This window comes from Emydura macquarii, unplaced genomic scaffold, assembly GCF_026122565.2.
Source record: "Emydura macquarii macquarii isolate MOO-44397 ecotype Brisbane River unplaced genomic scaffold, CSIRO-AGI_Emac_v2 contig_3345, whole genome shotgun sequence".
Taxonomy (NCBI): Eukaryota; Metazoa; Chordata; order Testudines; family Chelidae; genus Emydura; species Emydura macquarii.
In genome coordinates, this window is record NW_027133482.1 from 6779188 (window position 1) to 6806857 (window position 27670).

A 27670-nucleotide genomic window follows, 5' to 3' on the forward strand; every position below is an offset into this window, starting at 1 on the left:
AACTAGTGTGACACCAGGGGGTGCTGAGCAATGCAGGCCAGGGTCGATGTTAACGCCATGCCATGTCGTGCTGGCAGCTCAGCATATCTCCTGTGCAGCGCTGCCTGCCTGCCTGCTGCTGTGCTCACTGCTACGAAACAGAAGATAGAGAAGGGAGAAAGGAGGAACCAGGAAAAAAAGCTTGAATTAGGAGAGGACATTTTAGAGAAAAAATAACTTGAACTAGTTAGAGAATGGGGAAGGAAAAGGAAGACAAGCCTCATTCCGAGAAAGAAGAAAAACACAAGCGAGTAGATTCATTTAGTTTCATTGTCTAGGGAAGTTTTGCTATTTATTGACATTCAGAGGCCATGATTCAATGGTGGCTTGGCTGTTCCTGGCACACAAACCAGTTCGGTCTATTTTTCCCCCAGCGTTAGCCCAGGAAAGGGATGATACCCCTTCCTTAGACGTGGGGGAGCCCCTTGTCCAGTTTTGAACCGGACATTTATCGTTTCGCCCCCCCATCTAGTACTGAGCCAAAACGGGACGCGGTTTCTTCCAGTATTGGATGGGGGCTGCCATTTTGAACATCGTGGGTGCAAGATCATGCTGGCATGGGCAGGGCAGGAGGGCGTGTTCTTCAAAATGGTGCCCCCCACATGGTGTGACCTCACACACCCCGTGTGTGCAAGGTCGCGCCGGTGGGGGCAGGCCCACACTGTTTCCAGAAGTACCAGAAGGGCCGGTGTTCTGGGAAGGTGCGCGTGGCTACGCCGCTTAGACCTGACCTCTTTGGGCTAATGGGTTGACAACCTGAAAACAGGTGTATGTCCCCCGCCCCCAACATATCGCCAGACTGCTCATGACATCTGAGCACTGGCAGCCCGGCGCCTGGTTTTCGCTTTGCCACTGTGTTGCAATAGTGTGTGCTGTTTCCTGTCTGTTCTGCTAGCGGGGGTGGGGGTAGTACAGAATCCTAGAAGATGAGGTTGGAAGGGACCCCAGGAGGTCAGCTAGTCCCATCCCTGCTCCACTGTGTTCAGACCGGGCCAGCGAATTTACAAATCCACCTTTCAAGCACAGTGCAGTTTGCATCATTCCAAAGCCCATTTCTCAATACTTCGATGGCTGCACAGTCCTCTGTCCCCCCTATGTCCTGGTTCCAGTTGTCTGGCTGACCTGGACTCCAGAACCTAGAAAGGAAAGGAAATTTCCTGCTTATTGAAAGGGCTGGATTTCATTTACAAGGGTTGTTTTTTTTTTATTAGCAGGGATGCACACTTCAGAGCTTCTGCTCATTGCACACACCAGGGTCCCTTGCACCCTCCATTCCTTCCACCAGCTCCCTGTCTGCCACCCTCTCATCGCAATCTTCTTCAGTAACTAACTTCCCCATGGGCCAAGGTCCCTGTAGGGCCCCATTCTCCAGGTTCCCCATATGCTCTCACTTCCTATCAGAGACTCTGTGTGGGCTCTTCGCCTCCGTAGCAGGATCCTCCATTCTCCCTTCACCATGGCAGATGCTCCGTGTGCACCCCCATTCCTCTCTTCCCCTCATGCTCTGCTTTCCCCCATACAAGGGCCCCCAATCTCTCCCCTGCCAGGGATTCTGCGTGCCCCCATTCCTCCTTGCCCCCATTCTAGGGGGCCCCCATTCCTGCCCATGCCCAGTGCAGCTGTGCTGCTGTAACGCTCTAGTGAAGACACCACCTACGCCAACAGGGCAGCATCTCCCATCGACACAGGGTAACCCAGGCCTGCTTGGGGTGGTGCTTTGACCCCTCTGGTGGCAGCTAGACCGGCTAGAGAGTGGTGAGTCTGCTACAGCCGTGGCTTAGTGAGCTGTGCTTTTTAGTTCAGGCAGTAGAGGCTCATGCCTTAAGATTTACAGGTCCCAGGTCTGATCCCAGCCACCACCAACCAGCATCTGTCAGCGATGCAATAGTGCTGTTTACATATGGCGGGGGGGTTGGGGGGGTTAGGTTAGGTTGGTATAAGTCTATTGCGCAGGGGTGTGGATTTTGATGTAGTTATATCGACACAGTCTGTAGTGTAGACCTGGTCCTGGCTGAGTGTACAGCCTTTGCATGCTGAGCCCCTTGGCATGGTAATGGGAGCAATAGAAGTAGCTGGAAAGGGTTAAAATGCACCTTCTCCTCATGAACAATAGCAGCAAATCATTTGGAAGCAATAAAAGCAGCACACCAAAAACAAAACAACGTCACTCATTGGAGAAAAAACAAACCGTTCAGAAACAATTGGGAATGAAACCCGGTAAGTTAATTTCTTTTGAAAATGTTCATGACATATTCCCTTTCCTTTTCCCATCTGGCTCTGCTGAAAACAAACATCCTCAGTGGGTATCTACGTGGATCTCCCATGGGCTAGAGCATTCGTAGATGTTTCCTACAGAATTAACACTTGGCAAGAACAGAGTCCTTCACTTAGGATGGAAGAATCCCATGCACAGCTACAGACTGGGGACCGACGAGCTAGGCAGCAGCTCTGCAGAAAAGGACCTGGGGGTTACCGTGGACAAGAAGCTGGATATGAGTCAGCAGTGTGCCCTGGTTGCCAAGAAGACTAATGGCATATTGGGCTGCATTAGTAGGAGCATTGCCAGGAGATGGAGAGAAGTGATTATTCCCCTCTATTCGGCATTGGTGAGGCCGCATTTGGAGTATTGTGTCCAGTTTTGGACCCCCCACTACAACAAGGATGTGGAGAAGTTGGAGAGAGTCCAGTGGAGGGCAACAAAAATGATGAGGGGGCTGGAGCACAGGACTTATGAGGAGAGGCTGAGGGAACTAGGCTTGTTCAGTCTGCAGAAGAGAAGAATGAGGGGGGATCTGATAGCAGCCTTTAACTACCTGAAAGGGGGTCCCAGGGAGGATGGGGCTAGTCTGTTCTCAGTGGTGGCAGATGACAGAACAAGGAGCAATGGTCTCAAGTTGCAGTGGGGAGGTCTAGGTTGGATATGAGGAAAAACTTTTTCCCTAGGAGGGTGATGTAGCACTGGAATGGGTTACCTAGGGAGGTGGTGGAATCTCCATCCTTAGAGGTTTTTAAGCTGTGGCTTGAGAAAGCCCTGGCTGGAATGGTTTAGCTGAGGTTAGTCCTGCTTTGAGCAGGGGGTTGGACTAGATACCTCCTGAGGTCCTTTCCAACCCTCATCTTCTATGATTGTATAACGATTAATTTCCAACTTTACCCTCCTGTGTATTCTGCACCATCCACCCATCGCCAGTCATCTTCTCTGCCTTGGTCAGTGAGTCCGATCCAGTGACTTTTCCCCAAGGTTGCATTGACAAGATAGTCCTGCAAAACACAACTTACATTGTTTACATTTCACCCCCAGGACCCTGTGTGATATGATAGTGGGTGCTGGAGATTAATAGGTGTTACATGGAAAGTCGTCTGCTTTGTTTGGCTGGCAATTTAAGGGCATAGTTCCCATCTGACACGGGTGTAAATCAGGAATAACTCCACTGATGTCGGTACACCAGACAGGTGCTTACACTCCAGTTCGAGCCCTGGTTCTAGGAGCTCTCTGGGGCTCTCTGTGAAGAAGAAGCAGGGCTGAAGGGGAGAAGTACATGGCAGGTTGCCCATTTCTAGTACAGAAGGGTGCTACAGCAGTACAACAATGTGAGAGACAGCAGTGCCCCTCTGCCATGTGCATTGGCCAAACCGGGCTGTCACTACGCAAAAGAATAAACGGTCACAAATCAGACAAACAACGGTAACATCCATAAACCACTTGGAGACACTTCAGTCTCCCAGGACACTCTGTAGCTGCCTTGAAAGTTGCCATACTTCTACAAAAAAACTGCAAAACCAGACTTCAGTGAGAAACTGCAGAGCTGGAACTGATCTGCAAACTTGACAGACTCAGACTGGGTCTGAACAGGGACTTGGAATGGTTCTCTCATGACCAGAAGTAATTGTCACTGCTCACACATTCTCATCCTCTAATCAAGGCCTCATCTACCCTAACTGAATGGACTTTGCTAACACCTCCCCTCCCCATTGTTATGTTTCTCACCCTTGGATATATACAGACACCTCCTAGTTGTGGTTTCCATTTCATGCATCTGACGAAGTGGGTTGCAGCCCACGAAAGCTTATGCCTGCAGAAATTTGTTAGTCTTTAAGTTGCTCCAGGACTCTCGTTGTTAATGTGAGAGACAGCTTCCCTCTGAAGGACAGGTGGGGACTGGAAAGCCGGGGAAGCAGTGAACTCTGGCTTCATCCCCTAGTGGCCTGTGGCATGGTGAGGCGATTTCACAGGTTAGTAGGAGGCTATTCAATCATCCTTCAGGCCCTTCTGAAGTTACTGCGCTCACCTGCTCTCCCTGCGTGAGGATGGAGGTCAGGTGTGAGTTCCGAGACACACAGAACCGTTCAGCCTCCTCCCAGGACTTTGTCTCTTGTGAGAAGTAATAAAGGTTCCCACCATAAAATGTCCAGCCTGTGGAGAGCTTTGTCTGGAAGTCACCTAGGATTAAAGGCTGAGGTCAGAAGCACAGTACAAAGGTGCTTTGCTTTCCTGGGACGTGTGCGGAGAGGCCAGGATTTCTGGAGCTGCTTTTCCCCCACCCCTCTGCCTTTTGACAGCTACAAATTCAGGGAACTTCTAAGCCATGATTCCTTGAACACAGAGCATGCCCTGACAGCGGCTCCTTCCCATTTCCTGCAAAGGTCTCTTAACCAGAAAGCCTCCACTGATTGCACCTGTGGATCCCTGGTGTGGGGTGCGGTGTCTGTAAGGGTGCGTCCTCACAGCAAGAAAACCCCTCTGCCATAACGAGCCTCAGAGCTCGGGTCAGCTGACTCAGGCTCACAGGGCTTGGGCTGTGGGGCTAAAAGTGGCAGTGCAGACATTTGGGCTCCAAGACGCTCCCCACTCACTGGGATTCAGAGCCTGGCTCCAGCCCAAGCCTGACCGTCTACACTGTGAATTTTAGCCCTGCAGTGCAGGCCCCACAAGCTCTTTTGCCAGCTACCCCACTGCAGGGACATAGGGGGCACATCAGAAGAATACACTCAGCAGGTGAGAGTCTTTTCAGGGGCCAGACTGTGTCCCTCCCCAGCCTGCATGTGGCTGGGCCTTCCCGGCACAGATCTCCCCCTCTGCGGGTGGAACAGCGACTTCCACGGCACCGGTCCCCACTCCCCGGCCCGGACCGGGGGCACTCTCTCCGCACAGTCCAAGGGCTGTGCAGGAGAAGGGGGTGCAGGCAGGCTGAACTGGGGTGTGCAATGTCTTCCCCCTCTCCAGCCTTGTGGAAATCACCTGGGGAAGGTAACACGCCCTGCAAGCTGCTTTATTGCTTCTGCAGAGCTGATGTGGTGACCGCTGTAGGGGAGTGAACCAGGGGTGCATTAATCATGACAGCTTGAGTTGAAGACCCATATTCCCTCGCTGCAGCTGAAACCAGCCCTATGTAGGCCGGGCATGGAGGGGGAGCATGTAACGAACACTGACCAGTGGGTCAGGTGAGTCCCCACAAGTCTAAAAGAGGAAGAGGTGGGGTAGCTGTGTTCCTGCACACCCCCTGGCACAAGGTTTATTTCCGGTAGCTAGATTTTACTGCTGCGTTTGCTCCTCTGACTTACTGTACTGCTTCCGTATTGCATCAGCGGCGCAGGATGCGTTGAGTTCTCCCAAAGCGCCCATTAACTGTTGAAGCTCGTCCAGTAACGGGAGGCCTAAAACCCATTAAAACAGTTAAAGGGACAGTGCCTTGCTGTGTAGGTCCAAGCTGTAGCAGCCGCCCACCCCGGGATCTCAGGTGATATTCTGAAGGTTTAGGACGTTTTGCTTCCCTGGTTGTAAGTTCCATGCATACTAGGTCTGAAGGGACCGGGCCTGTCATATCAGCTGACTCACAGACCAACAGATACCTTGAAGCGACCCGAAGTGTAGATGAATGCAGTAAAATACCCACCGTTGCTATATACTTGGGGTGCCATCTTCACGCCCCACTGGAACAAATGGGACAACTCCCGCAGTAAGATACCACTTGGTGTGAATAAGGGGATCGGTAGGAGAAGCCAGCAGACCTGATTCTGATCCTTTCTAATCGAATAATAATAATTAGACTTGCCATTTTGTTCCAGGGCTGATGCATAGGAGGCATTGTTGAGCTTCAAAGAGTCTTTGAGTCTCTGAATCCCTTCTGCGATTCGGTGTTTCTCCCTGAGCTCCTGGTGATCTACAAGAGATGACAGGAGAGAGAAATGGCTGCAGAGTCGACATTTTGCCCCCTTTCTTCAGAGGAGAAAGAAGAGACTGGATTGTGATACCCTCCCTCTCCCTGGCGGACACTAAGGGTTTATCTGCAGGAGGAAATTAAATGGGTTTAGAAACTGATTTGGTTAAAGGGATGTATAGCGAAGCGGCGTGGCCTCCCTCTGAGGCTGATGCCGAGGGGCCGACTCCTGCCACCTGGGGGCAGGCCCAGGTATGGCACCACCCGCCCATCAGAAGGGCAGGGGCGGGACAGGAAGGGGAAGTATAAAAGCCCGGCCTTGCAGCTCAGTCAGAGGAGAGTTGCTGGAGGAGAAGGACGTCTCTCCCCTGGGGCTGGGACTTGAGCCCGACCCCGATGAGACATCGGAGCTGCCTGCCGCCAACGACTTGGAGGAGCTGCTGGACGCTGGCGACGCTGAGGGCCTGCTGGGGCCGCCCATCGCGATTTACCCCCAGAGGGTGGACAAGGACCAGGATTACTGGTACGTGGGCAAAGGGGTGGAGGAAGCAGCCCGGGGTAGCCGACCTCAGTCCGGCTGTCTTTGAGTCCTAGCACACAACGGCGAGTTGCAGCTGGAGCCCCACTGATCCAATGGCAGGACGCCCCGCCATTGATAGGACCCTGGGCTGGGACATGGTGGAGTTGGGAGGGCCCGAGTCTCCCTTGCCCCCCCTTGTGCAATGCAAACCTTGGGGTGATCACCCCCTCGGCCTGTGCAGACTTTCAGGCTATAGACTGCTTGTTTGCCCTGCCCAAGGGCCGAGGGCCAAGGGCTACTGACTCTTTGCCTGCCCTACTCTAGGCCAGTTGCCACCCTGCCCTCCTGGAGGGCTGGGTAGCAAAGCAAAGCAAAGCGGTGCAGCTTCCCTCGGAGGCTGACACCCAGGGTTGATCCCGATCTGTGACAGGGGGCAACCTCTTTGTGGGGAGCCTCCTGCTCCGGTGTCCAACTGCCTCAGACTGATTCACTTAAAGTCAGTTTCAGGACTCAACCTGAAATAGGGGCGTTCACACAGGGACATTACACCCCTTTCACTAAATCATCTGAAGGAGATGCTGCAAGCTACCCCCCTGAATAGCCCAGGAAACAGAATTTCCCCAGGCTCTGCTGACCCTGCAGGATCACTCTCTGGTATTTTCCGAAATCTTCCTTCTATTTATTGTCCTTCAAATACAGAGGAACACACGGAACGCGGCATAATTAAAATAGAAATATCTAGGAATCTTAAACGGTCTTTTCAGTTTGAGAACTTTTTTAGCTTTCACCTCTTGGGCTGAAATCTAAGGATCTGTGCCTTATTTGGGGCCAAATTCCACTGGCAATTACCATGGTGTGTATCTGACTGGACACTACTGTAAGTGAATGAGGCAGGGCTGTGTAGTAAATGAGGTACGCATCCACTCAACGGTGAGTGAGGACAAAAGTACACATCGAACAGATTCTTCTTTCCCTGCACACTGAGACAAGGATCCGGCAGAACCAAGACTATGTGCTCCTGTAATTACAGACTATTTGTAATCAGTGTCAAAGGGGCAGACTTAAGGTTGTTTGGGGCAAATTTAATTTTGGAATTTCCTAACTTCTGAGGATTCCTTCTTGCAACCCGCAAGTTCTTTTCGTAACATAGTTAAATACGAAAACCCCTACCATTAAACAAATGTTTTGTGTAGAAGGGAAAAAGAGAATGGAGCACTGGGCCTGGTGTAAGACCTGAGGCCTGAACCATAGTCAGCAAAGTCAGGCTGTGCCATGAACCGAAGTCAGGGCCTGTATTAAAGCAGAAGCTTACAATTTCACTGTCCGATACATGACCTCAGCAAGGGTACTGCTAGCATTGCTAAAACATAGGCATGCCAAAGAAGCAACATATACTGGGTAGATATGTGCACACATTCCAGAAGATTAGCCCGGGTTCACGCTGACCTAACACCAGATCAGAGGGTTTGACAGATGTGATGAATAGGGATGTTTTGCCCGACATATCTGGAGCAATATACAAGGGCAGGTAACAAGCAGATGTCATGAAACACATAAGGTGGTAGATAAATTGTTTGTCTCATTCTATAAATATTGGGGTGCCTCACCTTAAACCTTTGTGTGGCTGAAGGGACAGCATAAATTCCCATCGCTGACTCAACTGCTCCTTGCCACGGGGCATTCATCTGTTAGCATCCCCGTAGTTCCTATGGGACTTTAGGACTGTGCTTTCAGGGCAATAAACCTGGTCGAGTGCTTTTGTCACCGAACCAAGCCCTGGGTCTGTCTTTTCGAGTAACACTGAGGTCTGTTGACTTCAGTCTTTGCTAGCGCTGATACCACTGGAGCTCCAAGAACAGAAGCCCTGAGCAGCTGGAAACAGCTCAAGCAGTTACCGAGGCAACGGTGTTCCATCCTTCAACCCTTAACAATTGTTATTACTATCCTCCCGCCAACCCCCACAAAACTCACAGCAATAACGAGTTTATAGCTACAACAGAACTTACACTTAACGGTCACCGTAGCAAGAGAAGCAGCGAGGGAAAGACTCAGCAGTATGAGGACAGCAGGGATGATGACCGCTCTCTTCTGAGATGTCTCAGGTAGTTTTCCTTGAAGAAGAAGAGGAAATGTTATAGCTGCATTGCAAGAGTTGAAGTGCGATTGATTGTAATGAAGCGAACATCGGATATTAATACAATAAAGAGAATACACAGGTGCATGCACGCAGCACCCTTGTAAAATACCTACATTTATTAAGTGGTTGTGTAAATTAGAAATTCATAGATTCATGGACTTCAAGTCCAGAGGGACGACTGTGATCATCTAGTCTGACATCTTGCATAACACAGACCAAAGGACTGCCCTGATGTGACCCGTCCCGTGCCCAGGGCAGACACCTGAAAATGCCAAGGTCAGGGCAGGCTACAAACGGAGAGCAGATTCACTGGTGGGTGACACTGAAGCCAGACTTCGCAACCAGCCACAAACTGCCCTTCTGATTCCCCCAAACCGGTTATCAAGAAACCAGTACACAAATACACACAGCCCCCTTTACTGCATTTCAGCTCCTGGTTCCCAAATCAGCACTAGGTCCAGTAAAGAGACCAGTTATTTAAAGTCTATGCTCTTTACTAAAAATGTTCCCTCTGACCCCAAGGGGTCAGCCACAGCACCAGTTCAATGTAAGTTTGGATCTTACCTAAAATCCCACGCTGCCAGCCAGTCCTTTAGTAACTAAAACTAAAGGTTTATTGTATAAAGAAAGAAAGAAACCATAAATAAACCATAGTAGACCTTTCGGCTCTGAAGCCACACTGCGATTCAGGATAAATTCTGTCTGCCAGGATCTGAAGTCTATACAGGATGACTCAGGCAAAGGTTTTTCCCCTAGATGCTGGGAAGAAAAATGCCACGGTAGTCGTTACAGTCGCTTCTGTTGCCCTTGTTTTTATAGCGCGTGATGATGTTGGCATCTCATTTCTTGTGGTACTTCGCCTTCTTTCCAGCACAGACAAAACAACTCGTAAAGATGTTGCAGTAGGATAGGTTTTCTGCATTTTATGACCTCTGGCGGCATGTTACCTTTTCTGGGGGCCCTTTCCACTGGGGAGGCCAGCTATGGCAAGGCTAATCTCCTCGACAACTGGTTCGCCATTGAATCAGTTCATAAGAGGGAGGCTTTCGATGGCATTGATGGCTGCGTCTGTGACAACATTTTCATGACAGTAAAGCTTAGAATAGTGTTCTACCCAGCGATCCATCTGCTTCGGGCAGTCCTTGATCGTTTCCTCTGTTGCTATTTGTCATGCGGGCTGGCTAGAGAGGGGGGGCAGCTAATATATTGTGTGACATCAGCATGGCAGAATCATAATAATCCATGGGGGATAGGCCATGTCAGGTGTGGTTAGGAAGATTATGATATGCTAAGTAAGAGAATATTACTTATGTTCTTGTGTAATATGTGACATGGAAGTTATAGATGTATTTGATATGTCTGTGTTTCAATTGGGCTACCTGGGCAACACCCCAGATAGGAAGGCTGCAGAACAATGGCCGGCTTAATGGCCCATTAAGGCCTCCCCAGGTGCAAGGGGCCTAGAGAGAGAGGCCAGCATCACCAATGAGTCACCAGAACCTGCTTACGTGACTGGACCCCAGGCACACCTGAAGAGTCACCAGGATTGGCCCATGTGATTATGGACTCCATTTTGGGTCTTGTGACTGTCCGCAGGCCGCATGGCCGGGGGAGGGGGTTTATAAGATCAAACCACAGGATCCATCTTGGTCTTTGCTCCTGTCCAGTCTGCAGACATACACTGACCTCTGGACCAATTCATCTTGCAACTGAACTGAAGGACCTAGACCCATCCAGGTACTGGATGTGAACCAGAGAGAACTACACAAGCCTGCAACCCACATTTCTTCCAGAAACCTGAAGTATATGGACTTTTAATCATTTGTATATCTGTGATTTACTTTAACCCTTTAACATTTCTCTCATGGTTTATTTCTTTCCTTTAACAATAAACCTTTAGGTTAGACACTAAAGGATTGGCTGGCAGCGTGGTATTTTAGGTAAGATCCAAGCTTATATTGCTCTGGTGCTGTGGCTGACCCCTTGGGGTCAGAGGGAACTAATTTTAGCAAAGAGCAGAGAGTTTAAATAACTGGTCTCTTTGCTGGACCTGGTGCTGATTTGGGAGCCTGGAGCTGAAATGCAGTGAAGGGGGCGGTGGGCATTTGTGGACTGGCTTCGTGATACCCAGTGAGGGGTAATCAGAAGCAGTTCGTGGCTGGTTGGGAAGCCGGGCTTCAGTGTCACCCACCAGCGTGGGGAGAATCTGCTCTCCTTTTGCAGCCTGCCCTGACCTTGGCATTATCAGTTGGCTACCCTGGGCACGGGTCGTATCACACTATTCAATGGGACTGTTTTATTTGAAGTTGGACCCAAGACTTTCTTGATCCCATCAGACATGTTTCTGGTGTTGCCTGTGTCAGCTGCTACTTGGATGCTTTCACACAGATGCAGCCAGTAGTCATTGGCACAACATCGAGCCGTGCGCCGTACCTTGGTTCTTGCCGCTCTCAGCGTTTGTGAGATTTTCTTATTTCGGTCTCCCTTATAACTAATTTGGGCGGTACAGGTATAGCCGTGATGACTTACTGGTGTCATCTCACTGGACTATGCACCAAACCAGTTGTTCATGTTGTTTTCCTTCTTCCCACAGACTGTCAGAGCTGTGCCATAGATTGTGTTCTTCAGTTGCTCACACTTCAGCTGGGTGCTTCTCGCACAGTCACTGGAATCAAGGGTTTATTGTAATATCTTCTTGTACTGCTGGGACTTTTCTTTGTCCGCTATGGTACTTATGTTAATACGAGGATGTTCTTTGGCTTTAGATCTGTGTATTTTCTTTGGTTTAAGTCTGACCTTGGTGCATACCACAGTATGGTCTGTGTTGCACTCAGCACTTGGATAACTGCGAGTAATAAGGGCGCTATTAAGGTTGATACGCCTTGTGATGATAAGATCCAGTTGGTGCCAGTGGCCAGATCTAGGATGTTTCCAAGACACTTTGTGTTGCGGCTTTGTCTGGCAGAATGAGTTTGGTTACCTAGAGGTCAGGGTAGGAACAAAATTCTAGCAGTCTCTGACCATTCTCAATCATCTTACCAGTCCTGTATTGAACAAAACAGTTGGGCCATGCGTCATGATCAACTCCCACCCTTGCATTCAAGTCCCGTAGCAGGAAAACATATTCATGATTCAAAATCCTGCTGAAGGTGGTATTCAACGGGTCGTAAAACTGTTCCTTCATAGAATCATAGAATATTAGAGTTGGAAGGGACCTCAGGAGGTATCTAGTCCAACCCCCTGCTCAAAGCAGGACTAACCTCAGCTATATCATCCCAGCCAGGGCTTTGTCAAGCCTCAGCTTAAAAACCTCTAAGGATGGAGATTCCCCCACCTCCCTAGGTAACCCATTCCAGTGCTTCACCACCCTCCTAGGGAAAAGTATTTCCTGACATCCAACCTAGACCTCCCCCCTGCAACTTGAGACCGTTGCTCCTTGTTCTGTCATCTGCCACTACTGAGAACAGCCTAGCCCCATCCTCCCTGGAACCCCCTTTCAGGTAGTTAAAGGCTACTATCAAATCCCCCCTCATTCTTCTCTTCTGCAGACTAAACAAGACCAGTTCCCTTAGCCTCTCCTCATAAGTCTTGTGCTCCAGCCCCCTAATCATTACTACTAATGCAGCCCAATATGCTATTAGCCTTCTTGACCACCCGGGCACACTGCTGACTCATATCCAGCTTGTTATCCCGTTACCCTAAGGTCCTTTTCTGCAGAACTGCTGCCTAGCTCCTCGGTCCCCAGTCTATAGCTGTGCATGGGATTCTTCCTTCCTAAGTGCAGGACTCTGCACTTGTCCTTGTTGAACCTCATTAGATTTCTTTTGGCCCAATCCTCCAGTTTGTTTAGGTCCTTCTGTATCCTATCCCTACCTTCCAGGGTATCTACCACTCCCCACAGCTTAGTGTCATCTGCAGACTTGCTGAGGGTGCAATCTACCCCATCCTCCAGATCATTAATGAAGATGTTGAACAAAACCGGCCCCAGGACCGACCCCTGGGGCACTCCGCTTGTGACCGGTTGCCAGCTAGACATCGAGCCATTGATCACTACTCGTTGAGCCCTATGCTCTAGCCAGTTCTCTATCCATTTTATAGTCCATTCATCCAACCCATACTTCTTTAACTTGCTGATAAGAATACTGTGTGAGACAGTATCAAAAGCTTTCCTAAAGTCAAAGTATATCACATCCACCGCCTTCCCTACATCCATAGAGCCAGTCACCTCATCATAGAAAGCAATCAGGTTGGTCAGGCATGACTTTCCCTTGGTGAATCCGTGTTGACTGTTCCTGATCACCCTCCTCTCTTCCAAGTGCCTTAAAATGGATTCCTTAAGGACCTGCTCCATGATTTTTCCAGGGATTGAAAAACCCTTCTATGGTTCTATAATTCTATCCCAGCATGCAACGGTTTGAGCCACCTGAGGGGCAGGGTAACTTGTAGTGCCCAGAGGCTTCCTTCACCTTCCCTGCCGTTCATCCCATCCAGGGATCATCATCCTCCATGTCAGAAGAAAGGAGAGTGTTGGGGCATACACACTCACACAGCTGACTGGGCCCTCAGAGGTGAACAAGCCTCGTGCCAGAATTCTCTCTGATCCATTTGTAGGTGGCTCCGTCATCCCCAGAAGTGAATTCTTGATGGCAAATCCCACTCCATGCTCATGTGTTTCTTCAAAACTTTTCCCCTGTCAAAAGAAGTGTAGTCTTTTCCCCTAAGAGATCCGCTTGATGCTAGTTGCCATGGGGTGCTGGAATGTTGGCGTTATCTTTAAGGATATTTTCTTGTTCTTACTTAATTTTCCTGGTGCAATGATTGCAGACCACTTGTCAAGTTATAAAACTCTAAGCTCCAAGCACCCATTGAAGCAGGCAGACTGTGATGGGACAACACCCTATTGTCTGGGTGCTGCCCAGTTTTATGGCAGGCGGTAGCTGCCCAATGAGATACAAGGATCTCTCCCACTCTCGGCGGCGGCCCCTGTTGCTCAACTCTATGCCAGTCGAGTAAGGGCTGAAAACCAGCGACTGCTGATTCCAGCGTTGTGTCGATGCTCAAGGCGAAGCCGGAGGACCTCTCCAGGGTGCAAGCCTGGGTAGATAATATGGAGGTCTTGAGCTGCCCATGCTATAGGGCCTCCCTCTCAGCGCCAGTGGCAAAGTCCAGAGAAGAGGAAGAACCAGTCCATCTGGGACCCGATCCACTGCAGGAGTTGCCAGAAAGATACTAAAATGTTAGCACCAGACTGCCTTAGGGGCTCCACTCTGGATTTTCTGTCCGAGTTTACTCTCATAGCCTGCCATTCTGCTGAATTCAACACAAGGCAGTGGGGCTTTTCTGTCAGGGGTTGCTCCCTCGGCCTTTCACCTTCCCAGGCCACCCAAAAAGCAGTTGGGCTTTTCTCTACTTATTTTACATCAACAAAAGTCTGCAGAAGAGAAGAATGAGGCGGAATTTGCTAGCAGCCTTTAACTACCTGACGGGGGTCCCAGGGAGGATGGATCTAGGCTGTTCTCAGTGGTGGCAGATGACAGAACAAGGAGCAACGGTCTCAAGTTGCGGGGGGGAGATCTAGGTTGGACATTAGGAAAAACTTTTTCCCTAGGCGGGTGGTGAAGCACTGGAATGGGTTACCTAGGGAGGTGGTGGAATCTCCATCTTTAGAAGTTTTTAAGCTGAGGCTTGAAAAAGCCCTGGCTGGGATGATTTAGCCGAGGTTAGTTCTGCTTTGAGCAGCAGGTTGGACTAGATATCTCCTGAGGTCCCTTCCAATTCTAATATTCTATGATTCTAACACTATGACCATTATCTACCAAATTTGTAATCTCATGCAAAAGAGATATCAAGTTAATTTGACAAAATCTATTTTACATAAACCTATGTTGATTGGCATTACTTATATCACCCTCCTTTCATTCTTTATTATTTGAGTCCCATGTCAGCCACCCCTTTATTTGGCTTTGGATCAACGCCAAGCAGACAGGCCTATAATTGTTGTGTGTGAGGGGGTAGTCTGCCCCCTTAAAGGTAGTGGTGTCTAGTGGTCAGCACACCCTGATTGCATGGCATGGCTTAGGTTGCTAATTTTGGATTGGCATATCCCTGGAGGTTTCATCATAGCACATAATCTCAAATTAAAGATTAATTTTTAATTCCTGGAGACTCCAGGATAATCCTGGAAGGTTGACAGCCCTAGGCATGGCCCTTTAAAACTTTGGGAGGATTTGAGATATGCAAAAGACCAAGAAAAGCAGAGGTGTTGTTGGAGAGGAAGCAGTCTCTTGTAGCCGAGACACACTGGTAGGACACTTGCTGAATCTGAGTCTCGGGACAGTCTGGAGGCAGGGACCAGCGGAAGCAGAATCTGGTTGAAAGCCCCCCCTGGCCTGGGGTGATGTGCACAATCCAGCAAGGGGAGCTGTGGGCCAAGCAGGGAGCAGCATCACAGAAACCCCAAGCTGGAGGGCTGGGAAGACCCCTGACCCTAACAGGGAAGCTCTTTTGGGGATGCTGTAAAGCTTTCTCCCAGCCGATTTGATCATACTTGTTCTGAGCTTTGTGAACTACCCATTTTAAAGCACCAAGTATCTCTGTATATGTATTGCTGGGTGAGGCTTTATTTTGTCTATTCCTAACAAACTTAATCAAGTCATGATGACCTGTAACTAAGCAGCCACTGACTTCTAGGTCTGCAATCAATCCCTCTGTATCTGGCAGGACGAGGTCCACTCTAGAATTCCCCTGTGTTGGGCGCAACCTTTTTTGCATTAGGAAATTGTCATCTAGAACTTTTTGGAAATTCCAGGGATGTTTTAATACTGGCAGAAATGGTTGAACCAGTTGAGATAAAATAAGAATCTGCCCCTCAAACCCAAAATCTGACCATTTTCTTTTAAAAAAAACCCAGCTAAGCCGAGTTTCTGAACAGACAGATTCATAGATTCTAAGGCCAGACAGGACCGTCGTGATCATCTCACTGGCCTCCTGTAAAACACAGGCCAGAGGCTGTATTGCTTTGGCTCCTGTCAGGTGGAAGAAAAGTTCGGAAAGAAACTGAACTCCCGTTGATGGTTGTTTGCGCAGCTCGAGTCCGTCAGAGCAGGGCTATGTGTCTGATACCCACCGGTACTGGCGACTCAGCAAAGCTCAACTATAGAGAAAAGGAAGCCAAGGAAAGATTAAATAAAGGGTCTAATGCATCTCACCTTTCCCAAGCTGTTGATGACGAATGACTCTGGTCACATTCTCATACTCATTTTCCTCTTTTCCTCTCGTCATTGTGAGTGGAAAACTTGGCAATTGGTCCCTGTTAGGTGGCCTTTCTAGTGAGTGAATGTATCTTTCTCACCCAGACGTGGACTCAGAAATAGAAATGGGAAATGAGATCTGCAAATTCTCTAGGACAGCAAACCGCTCAGACCACAGCGCGCAGAGTCACACTCAGCTGTGATCTTTGGGCTACTGCAGCTGCAGAGAGCTAAGAGGGTTAAGCCGGGCTGCGTGTTAGCCACAAACCATGGCACAAACAGGCATCGGCCAGTCCCACAGACAAGTGCCCACATCACAAAACCTGCCACAATTCTTCTGCAGGTCGGTGCCAGTCTGGGCGGAAGGGACAAGAGCTAGGTGGCCCCGTCCTGGGGGTGGGCTGAAGAGCACCTGCAGATAGCAGGACTGGTGTGAGGGAAGCTAGCACTGTGCTCTGTCTGCTCTGGGGCTGAAGCCAGGGATGTGAATTCAGCTGCTTTCATCAGCACTAAAAGTCACCAGACAACAAAGACCAGCGCCTGATCCCCACTTGTTTTGGTCTCCTCGCAGGAAACTAGAGGCCACCTGGATAAACCTGCTTGCCTTCCTCACCTGCTGTCCCTTTCCCCCAAATCCATCATCTTTATGAGGTCGTAAAACAGCAGGGGAAACTACTATGCTTATTTATTCATTTGTATTGCTGACGTCTCTTGTTGCACACCATGAAGAGGTGGTCCAGCACTTTGCAGTAGCTTTCTACTGGCTTGTGATGAATTTTGTTGGTCAAATCTTGTTTTTGAGAAATACACAAAAGAACAGAGCCACAGACACCCGACAAATAACTCTTACTGTTTTACCCTTTGAAATGTTCACTTACGTTCTATAAGTCTATCTGTTTTAAGACCATTTTGTCTGTTAATTTTACTCACTTTCAATATATTTGTACAAACTCTATTTTAAGTATAAAAAGCCACACTGACATGTAATTACATACAGTGACCTAATTGTGAAAGACACTGGCAAAAAAATGAAATAATGTTTGCTTTAAAAATAATATGTGAATTCTTCAGCTAGGAGTTGGCGCTGAGTGATTGGAGTGTGAATGGCTGAGCAACTCAGGTGGGTGTAGACAGGGAGAGTGATTGAACAATTGGTCTCAGTAAGGGATATCGAAACAGACACGAAGAAAACACCAGCCTCACCTAAAACGCTTGAGGGAAGAAGAAAGGAGCGAAGATGATAACTTTTACCACTCGACTGGCCGAAGAGGAGCCCACCCAGATAAATTTTGGAGTCAGCCCACTTCAAAGGACAAAATCTGATCAGGCTTGCAACAATGTGGGTGATTAAGGATCACACCAAATGCAGATGCAACATGACAGAGCAAAAACCCATAGACTGACATGCGGTCTTTTCCCTATAAAATGGGACAGAAGATGAAGGCCGGAGGTTCAGGTCTACATCACCAACCAGCCAGGAGTACCGGTGCGCATCGGCAGAACCTTGCTCCTCACCCTTGTGCTGCAGTCACCTGGCCAGTGACTACCACGAGCACCAAGAGGCTGGTAACTATAACATCTGTGAGACCCCTGTGTATGTTTGTCTGTCTCCCTGTCTGTGTGTGTGAGTGTGAATGAAAGCACCAATTGAAACCTGTCAACAAAGTATATTTTATTAACAGGAATCTCTGTAATTGTAGTATTGATACAATGTTAATACTGTTTTCCTAGTGTTTACATTATTGGTTGCAACTTCAGTACAGAACTCGCAAGCAGTTTGGGGTGTGTGCCCTGCTCCCTAGCAGTCTGCCCTGAGATTAGTACCCATGCTTTTGAGTCACCGCAGGCAGCGTGACACCAGGTGCTGTACAAATACATATGGAGAGACAGTGCCTGCCCCGGGGAGCTTGCCTTCTAAATAGTTAAGACAGACAAAGACTCGGGAAGGAAAAGGAATGCAACATACAAACAGAGGGATGAGTTTCACACATGCTAGTTCTGCATTTGTTTGGTTTTGTTTGTAATTATTGTGGGGGAGGGGGTGCACATGTATGTCTTTAAAGAACTGGCTGAGAAGCTCTGAGCCACGCATGATGGTATTTAACATTTAACCTTGGAACACTGGGAAAGTTCCAGAGGAGGCCAATGAAGCTGATGCTGTACCAGTATTTCAAAGGGGTAAATGGGATGACCTGGTAACTAGAGGCCAGTTAACCTGACGTCAATCCAGGGCAAAATCATGGGAAAGCTGATCTAGGACTCAATCAATAAAGAATTAAAGGACAGTTCCCTAATTAATGCCAGTGAATTTGGTTTTATGGAGACTTGATCCTGTCAAACAAACCTGTTATTGTTTTTTCAGGAGATTACAAGTTTGGTTGACAAAGGAAAGTGTGCTGATATCATATACATAGACACCAGTAAGGCAATTCACTTACTATATTCACGGAATCACAGCAGATGAGGGTTGGAAGGGACCTCAGGAGGTATCTAGTCCAACTCCCTGCTCAAAGCAGGACCAACTCCAACTAAACCATCCCAGCCAGGGCTTTGTCAAGCTGCACCTTAAAAACCTCTCAAGATGGAGATTCCACCACCTCCCTAGGGACCCATTCCAGTGCTTCACCACCCTCCTAGTGAAAAAGTTTTTCCTAATATCCAATCTCGAACTCCCCAACTGCAACATGAGATCATTGCTCCGAGTTCTGCCATCTACTACCACTGAGAACAGCCTAGTTACATCCTCCCTGGAACCCCCTTTCAGGTAGTTAAAGGCTACTATCAAATCCCCCCTCATTCTTCTCTTCTGCAGGCTAAACAAGCCTAGTTCCCTCAGCCTCAGGGATGCATTCCATCTGGCCCCATGGTCTTGTGCATGTCCAGTCTTTCTAAATAGTCCTGAACCTGTTCTTTCAGCACTGAGGGCTGCTCCCCTCCTCCCCATTCTGTGCTGCCCAGTGCAGCAGTCTGGGAGCTGACCTTGTCTGGGAAGACAGAGGCAAAAAAAGCATGGAGTACTTCAGCTTTTTCCACATCAGCTGTGATTAGGTTGCCTCCCCCATTGTGTAAGGGTCCCACGTTTTCCCTGCCTTTCTTTTTGTTCCTAACATAACTGTAAAAATCCTTCTTGTTTCCCTTCACATCCCTTGCTAGCTGCAACTCCATTACGCTTTGGCCTTCCTGATTTAACTATTACATTCTGATTTTAAAAATTAGCACAGTACCAACTCAGTGCAGCACGTATGGAATGGATTAAAGACAGGCTAACTGCTAGATCTCAAGAAATAAGTGTAAATGTACATTTTTAAATGTAAATCATCATCCAGTGAGGTAAGATACTAAAGAGTTTTGTTCTTGTCCCAGTACTATTTCTATCACTGATCTGGAAGAAGACATAAAATCAGTGCTGGTAAAGTTTGCAGATGACACAAACTGGTGGAGTAGTAAATAACAGTAAATCGTGATGGTTCACAGCACAGTCTGGGTTGCTTGGTAGGCGAGGTTGATTTGAAGAACATGTGTCAATACAGCTAAATGCAAGGTCTGACATCTAGGAACCAAGAATATAGGTCACACTTACAGCATGGGAGACAGTATCCTGAAATTCAGTGACAGTGAAAAGCACTTAGGGGTCATGGTGGATCACTGGATAAACACGAGCTTGTGGTGTGTTGCTGTAGATAAAAGAGCAAATGCAGTGCTTGGCTGTATCGTTATCAAGTAGGAGTAGGACGATATTATTACCTTTGTGCAGCGTGTTAGTGAGACAACTCCTGGAATACTTTGTCCAGTTCTGGTGCCCACATTTTAAAAATGGATGTTGAAAAATTGGAAGGAGTTGAGAAAAATGCTACAAGAATGATTTGAAGTGTGGAAAACCTGCCTCACAGCAAGAGACTAACGAAGATCAATCGAGTTATCTGAAAAAAAGCGAGGTTTGAGAGATGATTTGGTCATGATCTGTAAGTACCTACATGGGGACGAGATTTCTGATAGCAGAGCTCTTTAATCTCACAGACAAAGGCAGAAGAAGATGAAGCGAGACAGATTCAGGCTAGTCTATAACAAAAGAATCCTCAAGATGGATTTCGAAACCTTGCCATATACGTTTAGCGTATTATGCAGAAGCACACCCCGTTTGATTATCCTTCTACTGTTAACCCAAAATTTGGACCCAAGAGATCCTATGATGGTTAAGGTATATTAATGGACCAATCACAAGTCTTAATTCTGTAAGCAGATAACAGGAGGTGGTCCGCCCTAGGGGATTCACAAGGGTTTACCAGAAGCTTCTTTTTAAATCTTTTGGGAAACTCCCTAGACCTGTCTGCCTCAGTTTACCCTTAGGAGGACATGGATACAGCTCTCAGCCCAAAGGACTGACACTTAGACAGTAGTTTTTTTCGAAAACAAAATATGTTTTTATTAAATGCTAAATGTAATACAATTTAAATCGAAAATCAACCCAACGTCACAAATGACATAAGCCGCTTAAGACAATACAAGACACCATAAACTATATAACCCAATGTGGCGCACCGTCAAATAGAACATAAACTCTGAAATTGCAATACAATACTCACAGCACAGTATGTCCTTTCCTCAACATATATGACAATGTTATGATTATTTAATTGTGGTGTGGCATGACAAACGTACAATGTTGCAACCTATAACATAACACAGAGTGAGAAAGAAATCCCATATACATATGTAAAATGCCTTCATACTATGTTGTATTAGAACAACATACTATTACCCCACACGTGTATATAGTAACATTACAGCAATTACAACATAACTGCTGAATTTAAATGTGTTAGTCATGAAAGTGCTACAGAACTCTGGTGTTTTTGCTGTACACAGACTAACCCGGCTACTCCTCTGGAACCCTCAGTAACATTACACTAACACATGCAATGACATGACGATCAGACACTGTTTTATGAGTGTTGATCAGGCAATCATAGAGTGTGGGGGGGGGAGGGGGAGAAGTAAGAGATCATTCTGATGCAAGCATCCAGCGTTATGTACAATTACACACATGCATTCCTTGTCTTAAGAGTTGATCCCTCTACCTTGTCTTAGGTCCTACTGGTCTGTCTTTTCCTGGTTGCTGCTGCTGCCGTCCTCTTGTCGTCTAGTTGCCCACACCCAAGCCTGTCAGCTCTCTGCCTTATATACCACCTTTGACCTTTCCTGATTGGTTGCTTTCTTAATGTCAGTCATCCGCATCTTTCCTCCCACTGGGATGATATCATTTTCGACCAATCAGTTGTCCGATATGCTAATTCGTTTTTTATTTGTTCACTCAAACTGAACCTACTTGATATCCAACTGTCTGGGGCAGGTGCCTCCCAGCCCACACCCCATCAGCATGCTCAGTGGGGACGCCATTGCTGCCCAGCCCTGGAGGGGCGCAGGGGAGCTCTGGCATCTGAATGGGGGCAGCTTTTGGTGATGTTTAGCATGGCCGCCTCTTGCCCTTTCACAGCCGGTGATGGGCGGCTGGCCCCTGCTGGAGCGCCTCTCACCACGATGTTAGAAATGCCAGCCTTCAGTCCCACCCAGCCCAGGGAAAAGCCTCCTCTGATTGGCTGCCTAACCCACCGCCCCGCCTGCTGGGGAAAGGCAGCCAATCAGAGCTGCAGCAGATGCCAGAGGAGATCTCTCTCAGCCACTTATCCATGCATCAAGCCCATAGCTTGTGGTTGAGCGACAGCTTGAATTCTAAAAGCCATCCAGTCCTGATTTAAAGACTGCAAGAGATGGAGAAACCACCACATTCCTCGGTAAGTTGTTCCAATGCTTAATTGCTTCTCAGTAGCTCTGCAGAAACGTTTGGTACCCCTCTAGATCTGTGTGACACACGGTACCCCAAAGCAGCACCCTGTAACCCCATATTCATCATTTCTGTACGGATATGATCATTCCTATTAAGCAGGCTATGTACGATATCGAATGAAAGGTCAATCTGCTAAAAACCATGCTTCTGTCGAAATATGTGTATCCTTAGTATGTATCAAGTTATGAGACTTGCTGTAAATTTAAGAACCTCTTCTAGCAGGGTGATGGGCCTCGCCCGGGAGTGTAAGAGACTATTATCCTACAAGGGAATTCTAATTGTAATCAAGTACAGAGTATCTATAATTCAATGACTGTTGCGCAAGCCCCACACAGGGAATTGCTCAACTTTATGACTCAGTTGCATAAGATGACACCAGGGGGATTGAGCAACCTTGTGACTTAGCAGAGCCCACCTTGACATGTCTGGACTAGTGTCTTCCAGGCACTGGGTCAAAAGACATAAAGCAAGGCACAATGGCTGCATGCCTTGGCCTTTCTCCTCCCCCGCTTACACTGGAAAGAACAAGGACAATGGGAAGAAAAAGACTTGAACTGAAGGAGACTGGTCCCCAGGTATCAGGCAGAAACCTGTGTACTGATCTGTAACATCCAGCGCAGTGAGAAAATACTGCCTGGTGTTATAAGGTTTAAGATTTAGATTGTGCATTTATCTTTTTTTTCTTTGGTACCTATCTCTGATCTCTTGTGTCTACCACCCTGCCAGCCAATCCCTTAGTAACTAAAACTAAAGGTTTATTGTAAAAAGAAAGAAACAAACTGTGAGAGAAATGTTAAAGGATTAAAGCAAATCAGACACATACTAATGATTGAAAGTCCATATACATCAGGAAGAAATGTGGAGTTTCAGGCTTGTATAGTTCCTCTGGTACACCTCCAGTACCTGGATGGGCCTTAGTCCTTCGGTTCAATTGCAAGTGAATTGATCCAGTGGCAGGTATATGTCAGTAACTGAACAAGAACAAAGACAAAATGGTTTCTCTGGTTTGATCTTATATACCCTCTGTCTTTGGCCATGTGGCCTGTGAAAACTTACAGGAGCTAAAATGGAGTCCAGAGTCACATGAGCAGGTTCTGGTGACTCATTGGTGATGCTGGCTTCTCGCCCTGGACCCCTTGCACCTGGGAATGTCTTAATGGGCCATTAAGCAGGCTACTGTTCTGCAGCCATCCTGTCTGAGATGCCACTCAGCACACTTTGAAATACAGATATATCAAATATATCTATAACTTCCATTTCACACATCACACATGAACATAAGTATTATCGTCTGACTTAGCACATTACAGCCTTCCTAACAGTGCCTGACGTGGCATAGCTCACCTGAATTATTAAGATTTTGACATACTGATGTTGAACAATATCATAAATGCCCCCCCCCCAATCCAGCCAGTGTGACAGGAGCGATGGTCTCAAGTTGCAGTGGGGGAGGTCTAGGCTGGATACGAGGGAAAAAAATATTCCCTAGGAGGGTGGTGAAGCACTGGAATGGATTACGTAGGGAGCTGGTGGAATGTCCATCCTTAGGATTTTAAAGCCAGGCTTGACAAAGCCCTGGCTGGGATGGTTTAGTTGGGGTTGGCTCTGCTTTGAGCAGGGGGTGGGACTAGATATCTCCTGAGGTCCCGTCCAAACTTCATCTTCTATCGTTCTATGAGTCTAAGGGCCGGGGGTGGAGGACACAGGAGGATGCAGGAGCAGGAGGATGAGGGCAGGGGTCCAGCAGTGACTGAGGGATAGATAAAGCAAAACCTCCACTGCACCTCCAAACAGCAGCAGAATTAACTGGAGGGGCTGGCCAGTCGGCATCAAATCCCTGGGGCAGAGAGAGTGGGGGACTGAGAGGAAGGACCATTCCCTCTCTGGAGAGAAGGAGCCCACACAGGGGGAGCCAGGACTCCTGAAGGGAGGCAATCCAGCAATTCCTTCCAGGGAGGGCCTGGACAATGGGCAGCTCTTCAGCATGCTTCAGGCCTTGGAAACCAGCATAGCCTGCCACCTGACAGGGCTTGCGCTGGTTTCCGAGTCCCAGCAGGGTGTTGTTCCAGGGAAGGAAAGAGCTGGATTCAAAGGTAGACACCAGACTTCCAGGAGCTGAGGCAGAAACAAGTGAAGGGCTCAGGGAACCAGGATGGGGATTCTGCCCTCATACCCATTGCCTTTCATCCTTTACCCTGGCAGAGCATGCCATGTCATGGGGCATACAGGCCCTTTAAGGCCAGAGGGGTAAGTCTGGGATGCCAGGGTATCCGTTCCAGGAATTCTGGAGCAGACAAAAGCCTAGGAAGTGGCAGAGGCAGGTGCTGGAAGGGAGGAGGCGACCCTGGGGTGATAGTTAGTGTTTGGAGAAAAAAAGGCAACTGTTTCTTTAAGGTCCCAGGATCAGAAGCCCCATGGCATAGGGTGGGACAAGACTCCCCTGTAGCCAATCACAATAGGTTCTGGGAACGGCTACAGCATAAAATCCGCCTCTTCTCTCACACTAGAGAGTGACATTAGCAGGGGAAGGATGAACCACCGCCAGCTCAGGGGAGACAAGGCTGCAGAGGCATGAGCTGGCCTGCCCCCGGAGGACTGCACCCTAGCAGAGACAGTGGGGAGGAAAGGACATTTGTTAGGGAGGTTTTGTTTGTGTCTGTTTGTTTTATGAAAGATTTATTGCCAGCCTGGCTGCAGGCTGTTTAAAGGGGCCAGCTGGGTTGGAGAATCTGTCGTAAGGGCTGTAGCCTGCTACATGCCCTAAGACTGATTGTCAGGCTTTTTCCACAGGCTGGGAGAAGCAAGGGGGTGAATGACAAATGAGCTTGATCACAGGTGAGTTAGCAGCTCTCCCCAGATACCCGACTGAATGCGCACATTTAGTTCAATGACAAAAACCACCAGCAGCAACTCGGTTCTACCAGTGAAGAATTCACTGCAATGAACCTGGGTAAAGCTGGCAAGTCCTCGGTGAGAATTTGTGCATTGCTTTGGCTGAATAGATGAAAAAATGGGGACAGGGTAGTGAGGTTTTGGATCAACTTCTCTAGCTCTGTGAAGCTTGAAAGTTTGGTGCCCTCCACCCACAGAAGTGGTCCACTAAAAGATGTTACCTCACCCACCTTCTCTCGCTCAGATCCTGGGACCAGCGCGGCTACAACCCCAGATGGTGTCAGACAGAGACCGGTGAAGGTGCCCCCCATCTGCTGCCTCTTGCGCTGAAGGGTGCGGCTAATTGTAAAAGGCGGATGACGCTCAAAGCAGTCCATGTTGGGGGCTGCGGCCAAACGTTTCTCAAGACCCAGACAGTCGTTCCTGTGCACTCATGAGCGGGTGCTCAGAAAACGTGCCCTCAGCCCTCCCTCCTCGGGTAACTGCGCTGGGGAAGCTCTTGTGAGAGTTTGTAAATGATCATTTGTGGGTGGTCGGGTACCCTGAAAGTTTCCTGGATAGTAACAGTGGTCCCATGGCTGATGTCCTGAAAGCCGTCCCGCTGAACACAGGACACAGTTGTGATACGACCCGTGCCCAGGGTGGCCAACTGATAATGCCAAGGTCAGGGCAGGCTGCAAAAGAAGAGCAGATTCTCCCCATGCTGATGGGTGACACTGAAGCCCGGCTTCCCAACCAGCCACGAACTGCTTCTGATTTCCCCACACTGGATATCAAGAAGCCAGTCCACGAATGGCCACAGCCCCCTTCACTGCATTTCAGCTCCAGGCTCCCAAGTCAGCACCTGGTCCAGCAAAGAGACCAGTTACTTAAACTCTCTGCTCTTTGCTAAAAAGGTTCCCTCTGACCCCAAAGGGTCAGCCACAGCACCAGAGCAATATAAGTTTGGATCTTACCTAAAATACCACGCTGTCAGCCAATCCTTTAGTGTCTAAACTAAAGGTTTATTGTAAAAAGAAAGAAATAAACCATAAGAGAAATGTTAAAGGGTTAAAGTAAATCACAGATATACAAATGATTACAAGTCCACATACTTCAGGGTTTTGGAAGAAATGTGGAGTTGCAGGCTTGTATAGTTCCCTCTAGTTCACATCCAGTACCTGGATGGGTCTAAGTCCTTCAGTTCAGTTGCAAGATGAATTGGTCCAGAGGTAGGTGTGTCTGCAGCTGGACAGGATCATAGACCAAGATGGATCCTGTGGTTTGATCTTACAAAGCCCCTCCCCCGGCCATGCGGCCTGCGGACAGTCACAAGACCCAAAATGGAGTCCAGAGTCACATGGGCCAATCCTGGTGACTCTTCAGGTGTGCCTGGGGTCCAGTCACGTAAGCAGGTTCTGGTGACTCATTAGTGATGCTGGCTTCTCCCTCTAGGCCCCTTGCACTTAATGGGCCATTACGCAGGCCATTGTTCTGCAGCCTTCCTATCTGGGGTGTTGCCCAGGCAGCACAATTGAAACACAGATATCTCAAATACATCTATAACTTCCATTTCACATATCACACATGAACATAAGTATTATTATCTTACTTAGCACATCATAACCTTCCTAACAGTACCTGACACGGCCTATCCCACATGGATTATTATGATTCTGCCATGCTGATGTCACACAATATACTAGCTGTCCCCCCTCTCAAGCCAGCCCGCATGACAGCAGTATATTCTCTTAAGTTCTTCCACGTGGAAGAAAACTTGCATCAATGTTGTGCTCATAAAGATTTGGAGGGTGAAACAGTGCTGCAACTCTTTACCAAGCCGCTAAGCTAGCCAGCTCACCGCAGGTTTTTTTATTTGAGGTGAGGGGAGGAAATAAACTTTCTCATTTGAAGAACTTTCAAGGAAACCACGGAGAGAAACTGCAGCCTGAGTACGGGGCGTGTCTGCATTAGAACAGAGAACTGCAGCTTGTAGCATGTGCGTTACTGGACTAGGGGTTGCTGAACTGTGGGTGCCGAACTGGGAGGTCTGGAGGAAGGTGGAAGCCCATCCTGTTACCAGGAAAATAAATCTTTAGCATCGCTTGTTTGCAGCTGAAAATCAATCAAGAGGTTATTTTTGAAGGACTCTGCGAACTGGCTCTGGGTTTTAAAATGACTGTTGTTAGCATAACGTAGATAAGCAGAGAGAGAGGGAGAGGAGAGGTGCTGTGGGGTGTTTGTCCCTCCTTTTTAAACTGTCAGTCCCCCTGACATTGCCAGCTGAGATTTGGGAGATAAAGAGTCTACGGGGAAGGATGTTGCCTGCTGCTTTTCCTCACCTGTTCGAAGTGTCTTTGTCTACCTTCCCGCGTAAAGACTCTGTTTACTGCATATTAAGCAGAGCACACATTCCTTTGTTTGAGACAGACCTGTGTGCCAGCTTCTGCTCTGGTGAAAAGTGGAGTGGGGGAGTTGACGCCCAATGGAAGAGAGCGAGGACCAAGGGGAAAGAGAGGAAAAGAAGAGACACTGGCAGGGAAAGAGTGGGACACGGGAAAGGAGAAGAGAAACAGAGAGAATGTGAGATGCTGAGTGGAAGCAGAACTGGAGAAAGAAGGTCGTGTTTCCGGAGGGAACTAGTGTGACACCAGGGGGTGCTGAGCAATGCAGGCCAGGGTCGATGTTAACGCCATGCCATGTCATGCTGGCAGCTCAGCATATCTCCTGTGCAGCGCTGCCTGCCTGCCTGCTGCTGTGCTCACTGCTACGAAACAGAAGATAGAGAAGGGAGAAAGGAGGAACCAGGAAAAAAAGCTTGAACTAGGAGAGGACATTTTAGAGAAAAAA

The 27670-nt window shown here is 48.3% G+C and overlaps 1 long non-coding RNA gene across 1 annotated transcript; it reads left to right on the forward strand.

Moving 5' to 3' along the window:
- Nucleotides 1–4839: 4839 nt before the first annotated feature.
- LOC137143665 (uncharacterized) lies at nucleotides 4840–6423 on the forward strand. Its single transcript, XR_010917228.1, has 2 exons — nucleotides 4840–5035; nucleotides 6106–6423. It is a non-coding gene; the product is annotated as an uncharacterized lncRNA (long non-coding RNA).
- The last annotated feature ends 21247 nt before the right edge of the window (nucleotides 6424–27670 follow it).